At 36.9% G+C, this 12,544-nt stretch overlaps 1 protein-coding gene across 4 annotated transcripts in view; it reads left to right on the top strand.

Annotated features, from left to right (window-relative positions):
- Nucleotides 1-7,556: 7,556 nt before the first annotated feature.
- The window catches only part of cdk16 (cyclin dependent kinase 16), an 84,504-nt gene continuing 79,516 nt past the window's right edge, over nucleotides 7,557-12,544 (top strand). For all 4 annotated transcript variants that reach the window (XM_087264262.1, XM_087264261.1, XM_087264260.1 and 1 more), the window contains exon 1: nucleotides 7,557-7,823. The gene's annotated coding sequence lies outside the window, so the exon portion shown is untranslated. The remainder of the gene's footprint in view (nucleotides 7,824-12,544) is intronic.

The raw sequence follows: 12,544 nt of genomic DNA, 5'->3' as shown, positions 1-12,544 counted from the left end.
TTTTGTTCTGTGCTGTGCATCTGTGTTGCTCTAATGCTGCATAATAGTGTTGCTGTCAACATGTGAAGCTCTTGAAATGTGACTGTACTAATGAATGCAGCATTAACGCACGCGTCAATGGCTTTGCCTTTTAGGTTAGTATCAACCACTTAACACCTCTTACCTGCATTATTGTTCACCACCATAAAGGAGATTTTAATAACATCCCTATTTCTAATTACATTTAAATATTGCAACACTGTAAAACCCAAAAAGTGAAGGTAACTAAACCATTTGAGGAAACCGATTGCAACAAACCATTTAAGTTCAAAAACTAATCCTAATGAGTGCTGTGAACTTAATCTATTTGAGTAAATGAAGCAATTTGAGCACAGTAAAACCTAATAAATGAAGAGAATTCAAACCAACTACTGTAAAACACAACTCAAACCGTTTGAGGAAACCAATTGCGACAAACCATTTGAGTTAAAAAATGTATCTGTATGAGTACTGTGAACTTACTCCATTTAAGTGGAAGTAATAAGGTGTTTAATTAACTCAACACTGAGTTCAAAACTCTTTTCATTCATTCATTTATTCATTCATTTTCTTTTCAGCTTAGTCTCTTCATTATTCTGGGGTTGCCACAGCAGAATGAACTGCCAACTTATCCAGTATATGTTTAACGCAGCGGATGCCTTTCCACCTGCAACCCATCTCTAGGACACATCCATACATACTCATTCACACACATACACCACGGACAATTTAGCCTACCCAATTCACCTGTACCACACATCTTTGGACTGTGGGGGAAACTGGAGCACCCAGAGGAAAACCATGCGAGAACATGCAAACTCCACACTGAAACGTTAACTGACCCAGCCGAGGCTCGAACCAGCGACATTCTTGCTGTGAGGCGATAGCACTACCTACTGCGTCACCCAGAACTCTTTTCCAATGAGTAGAATTAATTCTCAGTAAATTTTGAGTTAACCACACTTATTTCATTTGATAAAGCTGACTGTTGGGTTTTACAGTGTAGTAATACTTAAACAAACAGCTATCACTGTTTTTCATAAGTTGATTTATTGCGTACACTGTAAAAACGGTACTTTACTATAAAAAAAGAGAATAAGTTAACATATTGCCTTAAAAGTGACAAGTTGATGTTGCTTAAAAAGACTTAGTAAAGTCTTATAACTTGGAAATTTAATGAAGTTTTATAATTATACACATACCGTAATTCATATTCATAATCTTAAGGGGAGGGATTTACTCACCTTTTTAAGTAAAGTCAACAGATCATCTTTTTACAGTGGAAACTGATTAATTAGTCATTTGAATACAATTCTTGCTCTAATTCTAATCTGAACACCGGAGGAAATCTCAGGTTCAGAATTCTTGCTTTATTTAATCATTAATTTGGTATATTTTGGGTATTATTTTGGTGTCAAAAGTTTAAAGAGGGGGGGATTTTAGCAATTCATCTCTATTAGGGTTTAGAAAAAAGTTGCAAATGCCTTTTTGTTGAATAAAATACATGATCAGGCGAATTATATATGAACATATACCTGGCGTCATGGTGACGCAGTAGCACAATCGCCTCACAGCAAGAAGGTCGCGGGTTCGAGCCTTGGCAGGGTCTGCTGGCATTTCTGTGTGGAGTTTGCATGTTCTCCCTGTGATCGCATGGGTTTCCTCCGGTTTCCCCCACAGTCCAAAGACATGTGCTATAGGTGAATTGGGTTAACGAAATTGTCCGTAGTGTAAATGTGAGAGTGTATGGATGTTTCCCAGAGATGGGATGCAGCTGGAAGGGCATCTGCTGTGTAAAAACATATGCTGGATAAGTTGGCGGGTCATTCCGCTGTGGCGACCCCAGATTAATAAAGGGACCAAGCCGAAAAGAAAATGAACGAATGAATATACCTCTGTAAAAAGCTATAGATATAAAGAATATAGAATAAAACTGTGAGGTTAAGTGTATGTAAGAGCTGCTTTTTAGAGTTTTGGAGTTTTGGGGAAATAAACTGCCAAAAATAGGTACTGTAATTTACATCTACAGACATTAATTGATTACGTGTTATAAAAGAAACACATAAAGGAGCATTTTGGATGTTTTCTTTACAAGACTGAAAAAAGCACTCCAATCCAATTCAATAACTATCAAGTTTATTTGTACACTACCTGACAAGTCTATACATGTTTTAGGAACAGCAAGTAATAACTTGACTTCTAGTTGATCATTTGGTATCAGAAGTGGCTTATATGAAAGGCAAAGACCTCTAGATTACGCTTAATTTACCAAAATAAAATATGACGATGCCTTGATTTTTAATGATTTAATTAGAACAGTAAGGTCTGACTTTGCTGAGACAAAAGTCTTGTCACTTAACAGAAATAATGTACAGTATAGAATATAAAGTCATGCTGCAGAGGAAAAAGAATCAATATTGCGCATGACTCCCATGAGCTTGGAGGACTGCATCCATACATCTCTACACTGACTCTAACAACTTACTAATAAAGTCATCCGGAATGGCAAAGAAAGTGTTCTTCAGGACTTCCAGAGTTCATCAAGATTCTTTGCATTCGTCTTCAATGCCTCCTCCATCTTACCCCAGACATGCTCAATAATGTTCATGACTGGTGACTGGGCTGGAAAATCCTGGAGCACCTTGACCTTCTTTGCTTTCAGGAACTTTGATGTGGAGGCTGAAGTATGAAAATGAGCGCTATCCTGCTGAAGAATTTGCCCTCTCCTGTGGTTTGTGATGTAATGGGCAGCACAAATGTCTTGATACCTCAGGGAGTTGATGTTTCCATCCACTCTGCAAACTCTCACACACTACATACTGAATGTAACCCCAAACCATGATTTTTCCTTCACCGAACTTGACTCATTTCTGTGAGAATCTTGGGTCCATGTGGGTTCCAGTAGGTCTTCTGCTATATTTGTGATGATTGGGATGCAGCTCAACAGATGATTCATCAGAAAAAAAATCTACCTTCTGCCATTTTTCCAAATGATCAACTAAGTCAAGTTATCATTTGTTGCTCTTACATTTGGGATTGATGACAAGACTTTTGTCAGTGCTTTTCACAATACTTATTGTTCCAAAGCAGCTTTACAAATTGTGACTTTATTACCACATCAAAGTCAAAATCTGAAAAGTTAAGTATTTGTTTATAGGGTGGACAGTATTAAAAAGCTGTAAAAAAGTTGAGTTCCACACAATTGACTTGTATTGCAACAACATGAAGGTGGACTTTAAGTACATTGAACATAAAACAATTAAGTTGCCTCCAAAAAACTTCAATAATTGTGTTGTTTTAGCTCATTATAAATAAGTAGTTTGAAAAAAATTGAAAATGTAATGTTTTGAGAAAACCTGCAGGTTTACACTTTATAAGTGACCTTTCCAAAAAGGAGATGTCTATGTGTAAAATACATTTTCAGTGAAGTGTATTCATGTGTTGCTAAAGATTATGTGTTGTCCTCGTTTAAGTCCTGAAGTTTAAGTCTGCAGTGTCTTGCATTAAGTGATAATCATAGCAAGTAATAATAAAAAGCATTGGCATCTCATGGTCTTGAGAAAAGTCACCTGACCTGACTGAACAGTGGCTACTGGTGGCCAACAGAGGCATTTTTCCCACAAGTGCTCTCTTAATCAAGACAAGGTCGAACATATATGTCTGCCCTTGCCGATGGCTAGAGTTACACATAATTAAAGGCATCTGAGCGTGGCTGGTGAAAAACAACATCCTTTATGCTGCTTTATTTCCAATGCATAGATGAATGAAGTTTCAATAAAACCATCTACACTCTATCATTTCACGCGCAACACTACATTCTTTTAAAAGTAACAGTTGCAGGCCTAGTGACATGATTGAGTTAGTGAATCAGCTACCCACGCTTTGATTTCTGAGATCAGCTCTTGCCGTGCACAAAATACTAACCTCTGGAGAATTCCTGGCATTCAGTTTCATCCCTGAAATGTTGGGAACTAACACAGGAACAAAAGAAATGTTCATTTGCACCCAAGGCACATTGATGCAACCCCCCATACAGTGGGTTTCCAGGACTAAAGTGAGCGCTGGGGGCTCTGATGCATGCCTGAGTGGTGAGTCACTGAGGGGATTCACTCACACACACACACACACACCACACACAGTTCAGGTTAGGTTAGGTTTCCCCACATGCTCTCAAGCTCATTCTGCTTAATTATCATATGAATCTGTGCTGCCATTGCAATTATGCTGTCATTATCAGTCTGGATATTCAAAACACAATGATTTAATATTGTTATATGTGCTCACTCTAGACAGATTTGACAGATAAATACACTGAAAATAGTGAATTGGGTAGCACTGTAGCCAGCCTGTTGAAAAAGATGGTTCTTTGTTTTCAAAATGGTGGTTATTCGCCTCATTTTCTATTTAATTCTGAGATTTAAATACTACATTTTAGTGGCATTTTTAAAGCTATATTTTTAGCTGGAATCACTTGTCTGGTGGTCATCATAACAACACTTTTTGATGTACCAAAAATACTTCCTAAACATTTAGAATAAAGAAATATGAAAAATGCTTATTATTAAAATACAAACTACATTACATTCAATACTTTACATACACAATACATTCCATATACATACAACTACATATGACGTCATTAGAAAAAATAGAAATCTGTTAAGTTTTTTTTTTTAGACTTATTTTTGGCCTTTTTGTGTTTATTGAGAGGATAGGACCGTATTTTAGACAGGAAAGAGAGGGGGTAGGGTCAGGAAATGTCCTCAAGCAGGGATTCGAACTCGGGACGCCCTGAAGTGCTATTGCACCATATGTCAGCGAGCTAACCACTAGGCTAATGCGCTGACAAAATCTGTTAAAGTTTTAAATTAAAAACTATCCTAATATCATTTTTTTTAAATAACAGACTGGCCAACACATTTAACTTTCCTTGGTCATTTGAATAATAAAAAAATAAAGCATTATAATAATATTAACATAGAGCGTCATGATTTTCTAGTCTCTTTTGTAAAATAGTACATTTGAAAATGCATGGATAACAACTCTAGCCAAATTAGCATTTAAATTTATTTTAATATGGGCCGCTTTTGGTGCTACACACCTTTTTATTGGTCATTTTTTGCTTTAATGTCCAAGTTTTACAATAAAAGTTACTTGTAAAATATTAAATTCATTCATTTTCTTTCTGGCTTAGTCCCTTTATAATCTGGGGTTGCCACAGCGGAATGAACCGCTAATTTATCCAGCACATCTTTTACGCAGTTGATGCCCTTCCAGCTGCAACCGATCACTGGGAAAAATCCACACATACTCATTCACACACTTACATTTAGCCTACCCAATTCACCTACTGTACATGTCTTTGGACTGTAGGGGAAACCACAGCACCCAGAGGAAACCCACGCCAACATGGGGAGAACATGCCAAGTCCACACAGAAATGCCAACTGACCCAGCCGGGCCTCAAACCAGCGACCTTCTTGCTGTGAGGCAATTGTGCTACCCACTGCGTCATTGTGCTGCCCTGAAATATATATTCTCTGTTTAAAAACAATACAGTAGGTAAGTAGTGAAACATGACTTCATGTCAGATTATGTTATCTTGCACAGCTGTTGAACTCATAAAAAATATTTGTTTGCATTCAACAAAACTGATTAGCTGAAGTCACACCAAAGTGACAGCCAACAGAGGGTTCCGCTTGTTCTTAAAAGCCTTATTTGATTTGTTATTTTCTATTCAGGATGGAATAGCAGTCAAATGAGCTAATGTGTGACAAATTCTGGACCTTTTCAGTGAGGGGTGGGCCTTCCGAACCACCCGACCCCCCCTGGCTACTGGCCTGTAGTAATTTTGAAAAAAGTCATATAGTCAAGAATATAATTATTTTAAAAAGGTGTAAAGTGATAAACATATTCGAAACATAACTATACCAATTAATGTGTCTTATTTTTAATTGGTTGATTTTGGAATATTTATTGTTTTATTTTACTTGAGATATTTGTTATTATTATTATTGTTTTCAAATGTATTTTTGATTTATTTATGTATATATTAATGACAGACTTTAAAATCTTTTAAAATAACATAATAATACATCTATTTTGAAATCCAGAATGCAGTGTTTGTTTGTTTGTTTAATTTACAATAGATGACTTATAGTTTAAATCTTATGTATATATATATATATGTTCATTATATACAATTGGCTGGCAGCTAGCTCTCTGCAACTCTCACATGGTCACCCACTGAAGCCAAGCAGGGTTACTCCCGGTCAGTACCTGGATGAGAGATGACATGGGAAAGCTAAGTTGCAGCCGGAAGGGGTGTTAGTGAGACCAGCAAGGGGCGCTCAACCTGTGGTCTGTGTGGGTCTTAATGCCCCAGTATATTGATGGGGACTCTTTACTGGCAAGTGAGTGCGTCTTTTGGATTAGACGTTACACTGAGGTCCTGACTCTCTGTGATTTAACCCCGACATCCTAGCCAAATTTGTCCACCTACTGGCCTCTGTCCATCATGGCCTCCCAACCATCCCCATTTCATAATTGACTTCATCACTCTGTCTCCTCTCCTCCAATCAGCTGAGGTTTGGTGTGCGGTCTGCTGCAATATGGCTGCTGTCGCGTCATCCAAGTGAATGCAGCACACTGGTGGTGGATGAGGAGATTCCTCCAATGTGTAGAGAGTTGAGAGTGTCCAGAAAAGCACTATATAAATGTAAGTAATTATTATTATTATTATTAATAAACATAAATACATTAGCATTATTATGTGCATACAATTATAGATTAATTAATTCCAGAACTCAAATAATCTGATAGAGTGCTAATTTATTACTTAAAATACATCATAGAAATTTAATTATTTTAATACATTTTTAAAAACTAATAAGTTATATTATTGTGGGCCTATATGGTTTATATAACTTTTTTATATTTTATTTTTAGATAGAAAAATAGACAGACAGACAGACAGACAGACAGACAGACAGACAGACAGACAGACAGACAGACAGACAGACAGATAGATAGATAGATAGATAGATAGATAGATAGATAGATAGATAGATAGATAGATAGATAGATAGATAGATAGATAGATAGATAGATAGATACCGCTATTTCATAAACAAACAATATGTCAAAAATGTAACAGCTCAGCATGACATGAAACAGCTCACTGCATTCTGCATTACACACTGCACTCCCACTGTCTCTCCCCTGCGCATTCCTCCTGAATGGTACGGTCCAAATAGCTTCAACGAAATTCGGATCAGCTCACTATTAGCTAGTTTAATTTAGTAGGGGTGACCTATCTTACTTCATATTCAAACTTTAAGATTGCGTGGACGTATATTTCACAGAATCAGCTCATTTAAGTTTATACTTTAATTAAATAGAGGTGTAAATCGCTTTGCACAAAAATGAGCTCAATGGCATAATTACACGTTCCCCAGCCTATCCGATGAGTCCTAGTGGAGCGAGTGAGTGACTCCTGAATCTATTCGCAGCTGCTCTGTCGCTTCCATGATCCACTCCAGTCCGGATTTGGCATAGGAAAGGAACAGCTGCTGTAACGTTTTAGCAATTTCTGGAGAGTGAAGGAGCTATATAGTGAGACATGCGGGGTCCAGAGGAGTCGCTCCAGCAGGTTTGGAGACCGGACGGGCAGCAGCAGCCGTAAAGGATCATGGCCGAGGACTATTGGGAGCGCGCGGCGGCTTTGGGATATTATTACTGCTGTTAAGATTACACGAGCGACACACACTCACTTTACACAAGCACACACGGATCTCAACTCCACGGGTAAGAAAACCACCCAGCATATCGTCCTGTCCCACTCTCATATTTCACCTTAAAGTGGAGAAAGCATCATAGTGTGACAGAAAAAGTAGATTTAGGCCGTTTTTGTGTGAGTTTGTTCGAGCCGGACAGTAAGTGTGTGTATGTGATATCCTGCTCCGGTCGGTCGGTTGAGCTGTCTGAATGAAAACCGACAGATTGTTTGATGATTTATGCGAACGGACAACGGGGAAACTAAAATCTAATACTGAAATTAAAGAGAAATCTTTGTCGCATTCCTGTACAACGACCGTTTAATGCTGCTTTTTAAAGCCAGCTAACTAGCTAACCTGGCTAGCGTGTTTATGTGTGGTTTACTGTGGATTAGTCAGCAGTCTGGCTGCGATCAATGTTTAATTTCGCTATTTTGACTTATTTATGCCTTGTCGTCTTATCTTGAGGGAGTCATGAGTTTTATTCAGCCGTGATGTGCTGCCTAACAGTGTCATCGGAATTACCTCAGAGGCGCACGCAGTGTTTATTAAAGGAGTATAGTTATTTGTGTGGTAGTTTTGTTGAACCTGTTCATTTTCTCACACGTAATATTACAGTAAACGCCTGTCATTATCGATGACGTATTTTACGCTGACGGCGTAACGTCACTCATTCAAAACATGATGTGATGTTATATAATTCTACGACATAATTGTGAACGTAGTAGGAAATTTTTGATATTAAAGCTATCATTTTCTGGCATTTAAAGCTCATAATACTTCTTCCAGCACACACTAAATTTTTTGATTATTATTAAATGTACAATTTTTTTTAAGGTAAGTGGTTGCAAACTATTTATGCGAGCAAAATTTAAGCTAGGACTGAGCCTATAAACGATATTATATCGATTAGTGATACAATTTATGTCAATAACAATGATATATTCTGGACTTTTTTACCACATATTGATCTTATAGCTTTCCAATGATGGGTTGCAGCTGGAAGGCATCCGCTGCGTAAAACATATGCTAAATAAGTTGACGGTTCATTCTGCTGTGGCGCTCCCTGATTAATAAAGGGACTAAGCGGAAAAGACAATTAATAAATGAATGATCTGTTGGCGCAATAGCCTAGTGCAGTGATTCTCAAACTTTTTTCATCAAGTGCCACCTCAGAAAAAAATTGTCTTTCGTGGCAGATTGCCTCGTATATATGAAATATATGCTAAATGTCATATATGGCATATTATATACATAATTTTTAATAAAATTTGAAATGTGTGTAGCATGTACGTGACATATTTCATTCATCCGCGTACCACTAGAAGGAAGGCTGCGTACACGTACATGTTCCACAGAGAACCACTGGCCTAGTGGTTAGCACTGACATATGGTGCAGTAGCACTTCAGGACGTCCCGAGTTCGAATCCCAGCTCGAGGACACCCCCCCCTTCCCCCTCTCTCTCTCCCACTTCCTTTCCTGTCTAACATACTGTCCTCTTCTCTCAATAAAGGCCAAAAATAAATCTTTAAAAATAAATAAATGAATGATCTAAGAGCCAATCACAGCTGAAATGTGCAACTATGGGAATCTAAAAGTGTGTTGTTAATAAAGATGCACCAAATCTTCCGCCACCGAAAATGTATTGGCCGAAATTATGTTGTGCCATTTAAAGGACCCTCTAATTTTTGTAGCTTTAGTCATTGTTGGGATACTCTTTTAAATATGTAAGCATTAACAACTTATATTGAATTACATACCGTTATCATTCAGTATGGAAAATAATTATCGAGATTGCATTTTTGCCATATTGCCCAGCCCTAATTTAAACAAATTAAATTGACTAATGTTCAACTTAATTTCTTTGTTTAAATTCAACACATGTAAATGGTTTGCAACCACTTACCTTAAATCAAACCAATGCATCATTTTTTCAGTGCACTTTGATTTCCCAGCAGGTGAAACCACTTTGGGTGCAGGTTAAACTGATGGAATGGGGAAATAGGAAGAGTAATCCAGTCTGACTTGATGAAAACGTTGTGTAATATACGGTAATGAGAAAAACATTAAAGGCTGAATCTGTAGGAACACATTTGACAGTTGCTGGTCTGATTCAGAATGGCATTTTGAGGCGTGGGTGCATGTTGAGTGGGTTGGTTTTGTGGAATATTATCATCATAAGGTTATGACAGATGGTTTAAGAGTCTTTAACTTGGCTTTTCTCTCCTGAAAAGCCCGTATCAATGCTTCGTTTTGGTGATGTAGTTAACTTGCTTTCGTTAGCCCAAATTTAAGTAATGGTTTCTATTGATTGCTTAAGAAAGCACTTGACCTTTGACTTCATGTGTTGGAAGTTGGCTTCGAGGACCACAATAATTCCAGAGGAACGTGCAATGCTTGCAGAATTAGTCTGTAGTTATTTTTAAAGGGATAGTTCAGGCAAAATGAAAATGTACTTACTAATATCTTATGTTTAAGTTGATATAAATCTTTATGAGTTTCTTTTTTATGTATTTTGAAGAATGCTGAAAACCTTTAATCGTTTAATAGTAGGAAAAACATACTATGGAAGTCAATAGTTGGTTACAGGCTTTCTGCTTTTACAAAATATCTTATTTTGTGTTCAACAGAAGAACGAAACTTAAACAGGAGCAAGTGAAGGAAGATAAATGATGACTAAATTACATTTTTTGCTTGTCCAATAAACATAAGCGGTAGTTCTATACACTACCTGACAAAAGTCTTGTCGTTGTAAGAGCAACAAAAAATAACTTGACTTCATCATTTGGAAAAGTGACAGAAAAATGGTTTTTCTGATGAATCATCTGTTGAACTGCATCCCAATCATCACAAATACTGCAGAATACCTACTGGAACCTGCATGGACCAAGATTCAAGTAGAAATCAGTCAAGTTTGGTGAAAGAAAAATCATGGTTTGGGGTTACATTCAGTATTAGGGCATGCGAGAGATCTGCAGAGTTGATGGCAACATCAACAGCCTGAGGTATCAAGACATTTGTGCTGCCCATCACATTACAAACCACAGGAGAGGGCGAATTCTCCAGCAGGATAGCGCTCCTTCTCATACTTCAGCCTCCATATCAAAGTTCCTGTAAGCAAAAAAGGTCAGGGTGCTCAAAGATTGGTCAGCCCAGTCATCAGACATGAACATTATTGAGCATGTCTGGAATACAATGGAGGTGGAGGCATTGAAGATGAATCCAAAAAATCTTTCTTTGCCATTCCAGAATCCAGATGACTTTATTAATAAGTTATTTGAGTCATTGCAGAGATGTATGGATGCAGTCCTCCAAGCTCACGGGAGTCATACACAATATTAGTTCTTTTTCTGCTGCACCATTATTTTATATTCTATACTGTACGTTATTTCTGTTTTGTTTTGTCTGAGCAAAGTCAGATCTTACTGTCCTAATTTAATATTTAAAAATCAAGGCATGATCATATTTTATTCTGGTAAACTAAGCGTAATCTAGAGGCCTTTGCTTTTCATATAAGCCACTTATGATACCAAATGATCAACTAGAAGTCAAGTTATTATTTGTTTTTTCCTAAAACTTGCATAGGCGACAGGACTTTTGTCAGGAAGGGTATATTTTTAATTTATATTTGAGGTTTTTCAGTAAATGAGGAGAGGAATATTTAGTAATGGAAATGTCTGTTACTTTTTAACATAATTGCACTATGTAGTCTGAATTAACTACTCTGTAATTCTAGTGTCTGCCCATCTAGAATCTGTTATTGAAGTAAAAAAAAAAAAAATCCCATTTGTCAAGCATTGGCTTACATAATTCTGTTTTGTTGTTGTAGGTTGTTTAGCTTTGACAGTTTTCCGCAGGATCTGAGGTGTCCCCTCAACTAAACTTTGCTTTGATTGTGTTGGATTTGAACATGGCACATTGTTGACAATATTATTGCTCTGGGAATAATAAAGAAGTCATATAAAGAATGCTTTCTTACAGTAAACACTAACACTGAACAATTCTCATAAAAGCAAGTAGTAAACAATCCTAATTAATACATTTTATAATGATAGAAAAAGATGAAATTGTAAAACTTAAAGCATTCACTTCACAAAGAAATAGGTTTCATTAATAAAAAAAATACATAGAATAATCCAGAGAAAAACATTTGCTTGTTAAAACTAAGTTAAAAAGTTTAATTTAAATCTTTTAAACCAGCAGTAAATAAATTATTTGATAAGTATATGTCAGTTTAATTACGCTGGGAATGGGATTAAGGGCCGTGAAAAAGCCAAACCTCTCAGTGCTCATGTGAACCAGCGGTTGAGCGTTGGACTGTGGCGCAGGTGGCCCGTGTTTGAATCTCACCAAAACTGGTTATACCAAATGGCTAAATATTAAGTATTGCGGCATCTTTAAACATCACATAATTTTGTTTTACCTGTTAAAATATCTCATGTCAACAAAAACTTAAGTCAACATTCTTGTATAGACAACTGTGGAAGTACAGCTGTGTCAAAAATGGTCAGAGAAATCCATTCTGCATAGATTTTTAATAGTACATCACTATAGGCGAATTACCGGTTTGTAAACATTTAGGATGCGCTCGCATCAAGATTGCACAAATAAACCAGGAGCGCTAGCATTTACAGCAAGGGAATGACATCCGATGCGGTAGAGTTTGTTGTTGTTCTAGAGATTTATATTGTAAAGAGAAATTTATGTTGATTACATATTATACATATATTATTTACATAATGCTTGCAGCG

Source organism: Danio rerio, chromosome 8, assembly GCF_052040795.2.
Source record: "Danio rerio strain M-AB ecotype USA chromosome 8, GRCz13ab, whole genome shotgun sequence".
Taxonomy (NCBI): Eukaryota; Metazoa; Chordata; class Actinopteri; order Cypriniformes; family Danionidae; genus Danio; species Danio rerio.
This window is presented reverse-complemented; position numbering and strand designations above follow the sequence as displayed.